This window comes from Haematobia irritans, chromosome 2 (assembly GCF_050003625.1).
Source record: "Haematobia irritans isolate KBUSLIRL chromosome 2, ASM5000362v1, whole genome shotgun sequence".
NCBI classification, from domain to species: domain Eukaryota; kingdom Metazoa; phylum Arthropoda; class Insecta; order Diptera; family Muscidae; genus Haematobia; species Haematobia irritans.
Window position 1 is genome coordinate 195,495,207 of NC_134398.1, and position 13,340 is coordinate 195,508,546.

The window sequence follows — 13,340 nt, forward strand, 5'->3', positions numbered from 1 at the left end:
TATATATAGCCCCCATATAAGCCGATCCCCAGATTTGACCTCCGGAGCCTCTTGGAGGAGCAAAATTCATCCGATCCGGTTGAAATTGGGTACGTGGTGTTAGTATATGGTCTCTAATAACCATGCAAGAATTGGTCCATATCGGTCCGTAATTATATATAGCCCCCATATAAATCGATCCCCAGATTTGTCCTCCGGAGCCTCTTGGAGGATCAAAATTCGTCCGATCCGGTTGAAATTTTGAACATGGTGTTAGAATGGTGTCTCTAACAAACACGCAAGAATTGGTCCATATCGGTCTATAATTATATATACTCCCCATATAAACCGTTCCCCAGATTTGATCTCCGGAGCCTCTTGGAGGAGCAAAATTCATACGATCCGGTTGAAATTTGCAACGTGGTGTTAGTATAAGGCCGCTAATATCCATGCCAAAATTGGTCCATATCGGTCTATAGTTATATATAGCCGATCCCCAATCACACAAAACTTGGTCCATATCGGTTCATATTCACTTTTATGGAAAACATTGTCAAAATGTTATTTCTATAGAAAATTTTGTAAAAATTTTATTTCTCTAGAAAATTTTGTAAAAATTTTATTTCTATAGAAAATTTTGTAAAAATTTTATTTCTATAGAAAATTTTGTCAAAATTTTATTTCTATAGAAAATTTTGTCAAAATTTTATTTTTATAGAAAATTTTGTCAAAATTTTATTTCTATGGAATTTTTTTCCAATTTTTACTTCTATAGAAAATTTTTTCCGAATTTTACTTCTATAGAAAATGTTGTCAAAATTGTATTTTGTCAAAATTGTATTTCTATAGAAACTTTAAACTTAATTATATACGTATTTAATCGGCCTTTTTTAGTTTAATATATACTACGTATAGACTACCTTGTAATTTAGAAGACGATGTTAGGAAGTTTTAAGATACCTTGCCATCGGCAAGTGTTACCGCAACCCAAGTAATTCGATTGTGGATGACAGTCTTTAGTAGAAGTTTCTACGCAATCCATGGTGGAGGGTACATAAGCTTCGGCCTGGCCGAACTTACGGCCGTATATACTTGTTATGTTTCCTAGAATGTTAGACTAGCAGATGGGCTGGATCGATCCATTTTAATGCCCATATCAATTTATTTGAAATATTTCCAATAATCGAAATTATTTTTTTTTTTTTTAAATTTTCTTTTAGGGCCATATACATATGTGGAATATTGACAGAAAATTTTTTTAAAGTTGTTTTTTATAGAAAATTTTGTCAAATTGTTATTTCTATAAAAAGATTTGTCAAAATTTCATTTTGACAAATCAAAATTTTGTTTCTATAGAATATTTTGCAAAATTTTTTTCTATAGAAAATTTTGCAAAATTTTGTTTGTTACACAAAAATTTTTTCAAAATTTTATTTATATTGATAATTTTATTTCTATAAAAATTTAAGTCAAAATTTTATTTCTATAGAAAATTTTGTCAAAATTTTATAGTAATAGATTTTTTATTAGAAAATTTGGTCAAAATTTTATTTCTATAGAAAATTTTGCCAAAATTTTATGATAATAGTTTTTTTTTAGGAAATTTGGTCAACATTTTAATTCTATAGAAAATTTAGTCAAAAATTTTTTTCTGTAGAATAATTTGCAGAATTTTATTTACTACACAAAAATTTTTCTAAAATTGTATTTTTATTGATATTTTTTCAAAATTTTATTTCTATAAGAAAAAAATTTAAAATTTTATTTCTATAGCAAATTTTCTCAAAAATTTTTTTTTTTTTACTGATACTCACTGCTATAAAAATTGTATTCAAAATTTTATTACTATAGAAATATTTCTTTCTATATAAAATTTTGTCAAAATTTTATTTCTATACAAAATTTAGTCAACATTTTGTTTCTATAGAATATTTTGCAAAATTTTATTTCTATAGAAAATTTTGCAAAATTTTGTTTGCTACACAATTTTTTTTAAACTGTATTTCTATTGATAATTTTTTCAAACTTTTATTTCTATAAAAAATTTTGCCAAATTTTATTTCTATAAAAATTTTTTTCAAAATATTATTTCTATATATTTGGTCAAAATTTGATTTCTATAGCAAATTTTCTCAAAAATTTTTTTTACTGATACTCACTGCTATAAAAAATGTATTCAAAATTTTATTACTATAGAAATATTTTTTTCTATATAAAATTTTGTAAAAATTTTATTTCTATACAAAATTTAGTCAACATTTTGTTTCTATAGAATATTTTGCAAAATTTTATTTACTAGACAAAAATTTTTCCAAAATTCTATGCTCACTGATACTCACTGTAAGTCGAAAACTTGTAGAAATGACTCAAATTTTCATATTTTTCAATGAATGAATCATAAATGCATTTTTGCGAAATTGTCTAAACAATTACAAATATTTCCCAAATATTGCCCGAGATTTTGTAGAAGTCTGATTTGAGATTTTATCAAAATGTAGATCTAAATACAAAGTTGTGCAGAGTATATTATAATCGGCCCGCCTGACTTTAGACTTTCCTTGCATTTTTATTTTTTGTTAAAATTGTGTTACGTCCCATAACGTTAGATTTAAATTTTAAGTACATAGATTTTGTAGAAGTATATACAATTTTGTCTAAATCGATTCAGATTCAAATTCATGCATATGGGAACATAAACCTTTATATAGCTCGCAACAAATTTAAAGTATTTGAGATAGTATCAATAATTTTGGTCCTCAATTACATATACTGTTGGTATCTTCTCATATTATGATGGGTATTTATATCATTATTTTATTTATTAAACATTGCCCTAAATTTGAAATATAGAGTTCAATTGGCATCTAATGTGAAATTAAGACCTTTTTTTTGCACACATAAATAAATACGATACTTTATATCGATCCACTTACGGTACCCTCACAATAGAACTACAAATTAGTGGTATTAAAACGAGATTTAGTTATATTACCAGGAGTCGACTACGGAGTCGGAGTCGGAGTCGAGCTGATGAAAAATGCTGGAGTCGGAGTCGAGCAAAATTGGCTCGACTCCACAGCCCTGCCTATATGGCCCATTTTGTACCAAGTTTCAAGTCGATAACTTGTGTCCCAGGAATTCAAAGGATTCCGTTCCATGAAAACAAAAAACATTAGCAACACAAAATCTTACCTTCCATTGAATTCTATTATCTATTAAATATTTTGTACTAGGAAAAATTACCTTCGTTAAGATATCTTTTAAGTCAGTCTGACTTTTGACCACATGGCACATAAGGCATAAGGTATAATTTTGACAAAAAAAATCACACAAACATATTTCATATAAATCCTTTAGTTCAACTCCACCTAAACATGGACGCCTGCACGCAACCATAGCACAGACATTTATTACGTGACCATATTTGTTTGAATATAGAAAGAATCGCACGAATATCCCATGTATGTATGGAGCGCTGTAATCATCTCATGGTAAATGTGAATTCTGTCTGCCTTTTGGAAAATATGAAACATTTCCAATTGTTTTCGCATTTACCATTTTTGCCCAGTCTTTGAATAGCGACAAGAAAGCTGACGGTTAAATGGCAAAATTCTGTGTTCTGGATTCTAATTAACATTAAATCTTTTTAGAGTTTTTCCAAAATAACAATTAAGCACAGTTGTGCCATTAGTGTAACCACACACCATCCATTTCAGGTTTGCACTGACTGTGCCCACTTAGACGACTCGTACCGAATTTTGCTGTTTGCTGGCAAGGCAATAAAAACGATTTCCCATTAAAGTGGTTTTGCAAATTCTAAAATTTAGAATGGAAATTCGGTTTTGTTACCGATTTCCGTTCATAGACTTGATGAGGGTATGGATGGGTATACTAAAATGTGGTCACAATAAAATAGAGAAGGCAACCAATATTGAAATTATATTTTTAATAGTATAAAATCGAAATGTTATGTGGAATGATAATGGGGAATGGATTTTGCTTTAATTCTATAGCTGATTGAATAGAAAGCTTCCTAAAATTTGTGTTATTAGATTTATAAATTTTGTACCCCCCATCATTGGCATCCCAACCTTGTAAATCCCAATTTTTATCTCATCTGCACCGAAAAAAAGTGATCTGTTTTATAGGAAGAATGAACTACCACGCTCGAAAATTGAACTAAATTTTACTCCACATTTTGAGATTTCCACAAAGCGTTGTTAAAACCAGAAAATTTTAATGTTGTACTTTTTAACTGCAGTTCACGAAATTACATCATCTCATAGAAGAAAAAATTAACTAAAAGTAAAGAAGAAAATCATTGGCGCCAAATCATTAACCATACAGTAGTTCATTCTTACTATTTTTGGGAATCGTACGAAAATTTTCATTTGTTTTAGTTTATATTGAACTTATGTATACGGTCATTGAACTTTATACTCAGGTTTAGTTCATAAAATTTTTGAGACATACTTAAAAAAAGTAAGATTTCAATAAGCTGTGGAAAATTTCGATAAATATAATAAAATTTAACTACAAGCAAATAATTTTTTCCCAATAAAAATAAGTTAAATTTAGCGTTAGTTTAAGTACGGAATATATTTTCTGTGTGATTGAAATTAATGTCCTTGTCAAATTTTTTTCTATAGAAAATTTTTGCAAAATTTTATTTCTATAGAAAGTTTTTGTAAATATTTATTTCTAAAGAAAATTAAAAAAAAAAAAATATTTTATGGACATTTTTTGAATAAATTTATTTTTATAAAATTTTTGAAAAATTTTTTTAAAATAGAAAATTTTGTCAAAATTTCATTTCTATAGGAAATTGTGTCAAAATTTCCCCTTTATAGGAAATTTTGTCAAAATTTCATTTGTATGAGCAATTTTGTCAAAATTTCATTTCTATATATATTTTTGAAAATTTTTTTTCCTATAAGTAATTATGTAAAAATTTACTTTCTATAGAAATTTTGCTAAATTTAATTTCTATAGGAAAATTGCCTATGTGAAACAATTTTCGCATGGTAATTAGAAGGCCACATTTCAACCTCCTCCTCCGTGATGCTTCAGAAGTCAAATCTTGAGAATTAAGATTATATGGGCCTATTTATATTTGTAAACTTATATGAATCCATTTCACTAAAATCATGTACCAAATGTAAGCCGAATCGAATTAAATTTACTCTTCCGAAAGGCTCTGAATATGAAATATGGGAAGCGGTTTATATGAGAGCTGTATATAACGCAGGACAGATATCGACCAATTTGTGTAAGGTTGTAAGAGGACCTATACTAACATCGGATGGAGAAAAAATGTCTATTCACAGAAGCACCGAAATCAAATCTCAAAAATTCATTGCAATAGAAATTATTTTCAAAATATTATTTCTTTGGGAAATTTTGTCAAAATGTCATTTCAATAGAACATTTTGTCAAAATTTTATTTCTATAGGAAATTTTGTAAAAATTTCATTTCTATAGAAAATATTTTCAAAAATTTATTTCTATAGCAAATTTTGTCAAACTTTCATATCTATAGGAAATATTGTAAAAATTTCATTTCTATAGAAAATATTTTCAAAAATTTATTTCTATAGGAAATTTTGTCAAAATTTCATTTCAGTAGAAAATGTTGTCAAAATTTCATTTCAGTAGAAAATTTTGTCAAAATTTCATTTCTATAAGAAATTTTGTCAGAATTTCATTTCTACAGAAAATATTTTCAAAAATTTATTTCTATAGGAAATTTTTTCAAAATTTCATTTCTATAGGAAATTTTGTAAGAATTTCACTTCGATGAAATTTTTATCAAAATTTCATTTCTAGAGGAAATTTTAACAAAATTTAATTTCTAATAAAAATTTCATTCTATAGAAATTTCATTTCTATAGGTAATTTTTTCAAAATTCTATTTCTAAAAGAGATTTTGTCAAAATTTTATTTCTATAGAAACTTCGTCAAAATTTCATTTCTATAAGAAATTATGACATAATTTAACTTCTATAGAAAATGTTGTAAAAATTTGATTTCTATAGGAAACTTTATCAAAATTTCATTTATATAGGAAATTTTTAATATAATTTCATTTCTATAGAATTTTTTTTCAAAGTTCCATTTTTATAGAAATTTGGCAAAATTTCATTTCTATAGGAAATTTTTGTCATAATTTCATTTCTGTAGCAATTTTTTTCAAAATTTCGTTTCTATAAGAAATTATGTCCAAATTTTTCTTCTATAGAAAATGTTGTCAAAATTTGATTTCTATAGGAAACTTTTTTAAAATTTCATTTCTATAGGAAATTTTTGTCAAAGTTTCCTTTATGGAGGAAATTTTTGTCATAATTTCATTTTTATAGGAATTTTTTTCAAAGTTTCATTTTTATATAAATTTTGTTAAAATTCCATTTCTATAGGAAATTGTTGTCATATTTTCATTTCTGTAGGAAATTTTTTCGAAATTGCGTCTCTATAGAAAATTTTCTCAAAATTTAATTTCTATACGAAATTATGTCAGAATTTTATTTCTATAGAAATTTTTGTCAAAATTTAATTTCCAGAGGAAATTTTTATCATAACTTCATTTCTGTAGGAAATTTTCTCAAAATTTCATTTCTAGAGGAAATTTTTGTCATAATTGCATTTCTGTAGGAAATTTTGTCAAAATTTCATTTCTATAAGAAATTTTTTCAAAATGTTATTTCTATAAAAAATTTTGTCAAAATTTCATTTCTATAGGAAATTTTGTCAAAATTTCATTTCTAGAGAAAATTTTTGTCATAACTTCATTTCTGTTGGAAATTTTTGTCATAATTTCATTTCTGTAGGAAATTTTGTCAAGATATTATTTCTATTGAAAATTTAGTTAAAATTTCATTTCTATGGGCAATTTTGTCAAAATTTCATTTCTATGGGCAATTTTGTCAAAATTCCATTTCTATAGGAAATTTTGTCAAAATTTCATTGCTATTGGAAATTTTGTTAAAATTTTATTTCTATAGAAATTTCGTCAAAATTGCATTTCTATAAGAAATTATCTCAACATTTTACTTCTATAGAAAATGTTGTCAAAAATTGATTTCTATAGAAAACTTTTTCAAAATTTCATTTCTATAGGAAATTTTGTCAAAATTTCTATTGGAAATTTTGTAAAAATTTAATTTCTATACGAAATTTTGTAAAAATTTTATTTTTATAGGAAATTTTTTCAAAAGTTCATTTCTAGAGGAAATTTTTGTCAAAATGTCATTGCTATAGGACATTTTATCAACATTTATTTGTATAGGAAATTTTATCAAAATTCCATTTCTATAGTAAATTTATCAAAAATTTTTGTCACACTCGTACTTTCATTTTTATAGGAATTATCTTCAAAGTTTCATTTTTAAAGAAATTTTGCCAAACTTTCATTTCTATAAGAAATTTTTGTCATTATTTAATTTCTGTAGGAAATTTTTTCAAAATTTCGTTTCTATAGAAAATTTTGTAAAAATTTCATTTCTATACGAAATTATGTCAGAATTTTATTTCTATAGAAATTTTGGTCAAAATTTTATTTCTATAGAAAATTTTGTCAAAACTTCATTTCTATTGGAAATTTTTTCAAAACTACATTTCTATTAAAAATTTTGTAAAAATTTCATTTCTATGGGAAATTTTGTAAAAATTTTATTTTTATAGGAATTTTTTTCAAAATGTCATTTCTAGAGAAAAAAATTTTAACAAAATTTCATTTCCAATAAAATTGTTGTCAAAATTTCATTTCTATAGGAAAGTTTGTCAAAATTCCATTTCTATAAGAGATTTTGTCAAAACTTTATTTTTATAGAAATTTCGTCAAAATTGCATTTCTCTAAGAAATTATCCCAACATTTTACTTCTACACACAAAAAAATTTCACGAAAAATTTTCAATTAAAATTTTAATTGAGTTTTAAAAAATATTCAATTAAAAATTTAATTGATTCAACAAATGTTTTAATTGAAACAAAAATCAATCACAAAAATAATAGTATCAATTAATTTTTTAATTGGATCAATTAACTTTTTAATTGACCTTCAATTAGTTTTTAATTGATACCATCATTTCTGTGATTGAAGACATTTCAATTAAAAATTAATTGGATCAATTAATTTCATGATTGAATCAGAAAAAAAAATTTTTGTGTGTATAGAAAATGTTGTCAAAATTTGATTTCTATAGGAAACTTTTTCAAAATTTCGTTTCTATAAAAAATTTCGTTTCTATAGAAAATTTTGTCAAAATGTCATTTCTATTGGAAATTTTGTAAAAATTTAATTTCTATAGAAAATTTTGTAAAAATTTAATTTTTATATGAAATTTTTTCAAAAGTTCATTTCTAGAGGAAATTTTTGTCTAAATGTCATTGCTATAGGACATTTTATCAAAATTTATTTGTATAGGAAATTTTATCAAAATTCCATTTCTATAAGTAATTTTGTCAAAATTTTATTTCTAGAGGAAATTTTTGTCAAAATGTCTTTTCTTGAGGAATTTTTATCAAAATTTAAGTTCTATAGGAAATTTATGAAAATTTTTCAAAATTTCATTTCTATAGGAAATTTTGTCAAAATTTCATGTATGGAGGAAATTTTTGTCATAATTTTATTTTTATAGGATTTTTTTTCAAAGTTTCATTTTAATAAAAATGTTGTCAAAATTTCATTTCTGTAGGAAAGTTTTTCTATTAGAAATTATGTCAGAACTTTATTTCTAGAGAAAATTTTGTCTAAATTTCATTTCTATAGGAAATTTTTGTCATAATTTCATTTCTGTAGGGAATTTTGTCAAAATTTCATTTTTATAAGAAATTTTGTCAAAATTTTATTTCTATAGAATTTTTGGTCAAAATTTTATTTCTATAGAAAATTTTGTCAAAACTTCATTTCTATTGGAAATTTTGTAAAAATTTCATTTCTATAGGAAATTTTGTAAAAATTTAATTTTTATAGGAAATTTTTTCAAAAGTTCATTTCTAGAGGAAATTTTTGTCAAAATGTCATTTCTAGAGGAAATTTTTGTCAAAATGTCATTGCTATAGGACATTTTATAAAAATTTATTTGTATAGGAAATTTTATCAAAATTGCATTTCTATAGGTAATTTTGCCAAAATTGTATTTCTATAGAAATTTTCTTAAAATTTCATTTCTATAGAAAATTTGCACAACATTTCATTTCTAGAGGAAATTTTTGTCAAAATTTTATTTCTAGAGGAAATTTTTGTCAAAATGTCTTTTCTTGAGGAAATTTTATCAAAATTTAAGTTCTATAGAAAATTTATCAAAATGTAATTTCTATAGGAAATTTATCAAAATTTTTCAATATTTCATTTCTATAGGAAATTTTGTCAAAATTCCATGTATGGAGGAAATTTTTGTCATAATTTTATTTTTATAGGAATTTTTTTCAAAGTTTCATTTTAATAAAAATTTTTTCAAAATTTCATTTCTGTAGGAATTTTTTTCTATAAGAAATTATGTCAGAATTTTATTTCTAGAGAAAATTTTTTCAAAATTTCATTTCTAGAGGAAATTTTTGTCATAATTTCATTTCTGTAGAGAATTTTGTCAAAATTTCATTTCTATAAGAAATTTTGTCAAAAATTTAGTTCTATAGAATTTGTGGTCAAAATTTTATTTCTATAGAAAATTTTGTCAAAACTTCATTTCTATTGGAAATTTTGTCAAAACTTCATTTCTATAGGAAATTTTGTAAAAATTTCATTTTTATAGGAATTTTTTTTCAAAATGTCATTTCTAGAGGAAATTTTTGTCAAAATGTCATTGCTATAGGACATTTTATAAAAATTTATGTGTATAGGAAATTTTATCAAAATTCCATTTCTATAGGAAATTTTATCAAAATTCCATATCTATAAGTATTTTTGCCAAAATTGTATTTTTATAGAAATTTGCTTAAAATTTCCTTTCTATAGAAAATTTGCTCAAAATTTCATTTCTGAAGGAAATTTTTGTCAAAATTTTATTTCTAGAGGAAATTTTTGTCAAAATGTCATTTCGTGAGGAAATTTTATCAAAATTTAAGTTCTATAGGAAATTTATCAAAATGTAATTTCTATAGGAATTTTATCAAAATTTAATTTCTATAGGAAATTTTGTCAAACTTCGAATTCTGCAAATTTCTATAGAAAAATTTGTCGAAACTTCATTTCTATAGGAAATTTTGTGAAATTTTTTTTATACACGAAATTTTGTCAACATTTTATGTCTGTAGAAAATTTTGTCAAAATTTCATTTCTGTAGAAAATATTTTCAAAAATTTCATTTCTACAGGAAATTTTATCAAAATTCCATTTCTATAGGAAATTTTGTTTAAATTTCTGTTCTATAGAAATTTTTTCAAAATTTTATTGCAATAAAATTTGCCAAAATTTTGTCGTATTTTTATTTCGTTGGGAAATTTTGTCAACATTGCATTTCAATAGAAATTTTGCGAAGATTTTTTCAAACATTTTATTTCTACAGGAAATGTTGTAAAAATGTCATTTATTTTTATCCAAATAAAGTTGACGAACACACTTGTCTTCTATTGGTTAAGCTTCTCTTGCAGTTTTTTTCATCGTATGGTTTTAAGCTGAACTCAGAACAATAATTAATTTTATTTCTATAGATAAATTTGTCAAGGTTTTATTCCCTTAGAATATTTTACAAAATTTGATTTCTATTGAAATTATTATCAAAATTTCATTTTTATAGAACATGTTTTTTTCTATAGAAAATTTTTGAAGAGTTTTATTTCTATAGAACATTTTTGTAAAATTTTACTGCTCTAAAATTCTCAAAATTTCATTTATATTGAATTTTTTTTTCAAAATTTCATTTCTATAGAAAATTTTCTAAAAGTTTTATTTGTATAGAAACTTTAGGCCAAACTTTATTTCTATAAAAAATTTTCTAAAAATTTCATTTCTATAGAAAATATTCTAAAAATTTTATTTGTATAGGGATTTTTGCAAAATTGTATTTCTATAGAAATTTTTGCAAAATTTTGCTACTCTTAAATATGTTTGCAAAATATCATTTCTATAGAGTATTTTCTCAAATTTTCATTTCTATTGGAAATTTTCTCAAAATTTCATTTATATTGAAAATTTTTTCAAAATTTAATTTCTATAGAAAATTTTCTAAAAGTTTTATTTGTATAGAAACTTTAGGCCAAATTTTATTTCTATAAAAATTTTTCTAAAAATTTTATTTCTATAGAAAATATTCTAAAAATTTTATTTGTATAGAGATTTTTTGCAAAATTATATTTCTATAGAAAATTGTTGCAAAATTTTACTGCTCTAAAATATGTTTACAAAATATCATTTCTATTTTCTCCAATTTTCATTTCTATTGGAAATTTTCTCAAAATTTCATTTATATTGAAATTTTTTTCAAAATTTCATTTCTATAGAAAATTTTTTCAAAATTTCAAAATTTTCTAAAAATTTTATTTGAATAGAATTTTTTTGCAAAATTTTATTTCTATAAAAAAACTTTCTAAGAATTTTATTTCTCTAGAAAATTTTATCAAAATGTATTTTCTATATTCATATTTTTTTTTAGATCTTTAATAAGTCATTAAATTCTGTCTTTTCAACTATTGTAAAATAATCTTTTGGCCCCTTGAATGTCTTGAAATCACAAAATTTAGCACTTTAGTTTAAATATCGATTTTACAATAAGGGATTTAAAATTACAAATTACGATACAATTATTCTTATTATTAGCTTTGTATTGTATTACGATCTCTTTCACATAGACCTGAATGTATGTGAAAGGATTAACAAAACTAATATTTACTTTGAATAGAACGGGTAACACAATCTAAGGCAAATTGGCTTTATTATTGTATACAATATAATATCTTTCCAATTAAGATCTTTGAAGCTTTAGCCATCATTGAATCCTGTTATAATAGTATTTCTAAAATCATTGGCAATAAGAAATCTTTTAAGAAGCTTAAAGTTTTAATAGTCATATTTGGCATTAAACATCCACACTATAACCCATTAACATGTAATCGAGAACCTGATAATGGCCTTTTGGGGATTTAGGGGAGTTTTTAATATTAGCTGGCCTATTTGCATAAACACCAATATGGACTTCCTTTCTTGGTGGCTAAGGCATTATAAATTATTTTGTATTCAAATGGTTTCAAATTAAATCAAATAGACAATTTTATCAATATTAATAAAAATGTGAAATAACCTAAACTTTATTTTTTAAACTCCTAAAAAAAATTTTGTTAAGTCAGCATTATAACTTACATTGCTGAGAAAGAGAGACTTTCTGTTAAAGCATTTATTTTTTGTTTGTTTTTATTTTGCGACGAATATTACTTCCTCATGCTTTGCTGAACATATTTCTCAAGGAACTCTGCCCTCAATTATTTTGTTATAAGCATTGTCTACAAATTTACTTCAAAAAAAGTTTCGAATAATTTACAAATTTTTCATCTGAACAAAATTGGTGTTAAATATTTTAAAGTTTTATCAGAAAGGTAGGTAACTAAATAATTTATTCATTCTTGTTTCATACAAGTTTGTATTATATGTCTATTGGCATGATGTATATTAAATAGTTAGCATACTAAAATTATAGTAACATATTGTTGTATATATAATGCAAAAAGACCTAACTTAATAATTTTCAAAATAACAAAATAAAACAATAGACGGCAAATTGTAGTGGATTTTTTTCATTCTTCAAATAAAACTATTCGACCTATAATATTTTCAAAAATCTACACAACTCGACTAATCGATTTTTTATGTTAGCTAAAATCAACCAATAGACTTTTAACGCAAAAGTCGACATTGGATTAATAAGGGAACACTCTCAGAAATGATTGGTTGTTATTTGATTACGACAACTAATTAATAGTAAAGGGGCCCAATTATTAATGGGTCAATAGGTAACATTTCGAAAATAACGGTATTTATGAACTTGAATCTGTGGCATTTACGCTCATTCCCAATGAAGCGTCGCCTTGAGATAATTGACAAGTTGGCATTTTTTACTCCCAACTTTACTCTCCAAAAGTTCCCACTATAAATGCAACGAAGAACCTTATAATTAAGTCGTCCTTGGTTGACAAATTCGATGTTGGTTGGATTCCTGTTGGAATGTCTCGATAATATTCGGAATTTATTTTGATCCTAAGATCGATGAATACGAGCCGAAAACAGCCATCAATGGTTATGACAGCGCACACCATTACCGTTGGTTATGCTTGAGTTCTGGCAGCCAATCGAAGATCCAAATTTTCCGCTGCCCTTTTTGGCAAGTATACCCTCGGAAGCCAGTATCCATTAGGAACCCAAATTTAGTAACTA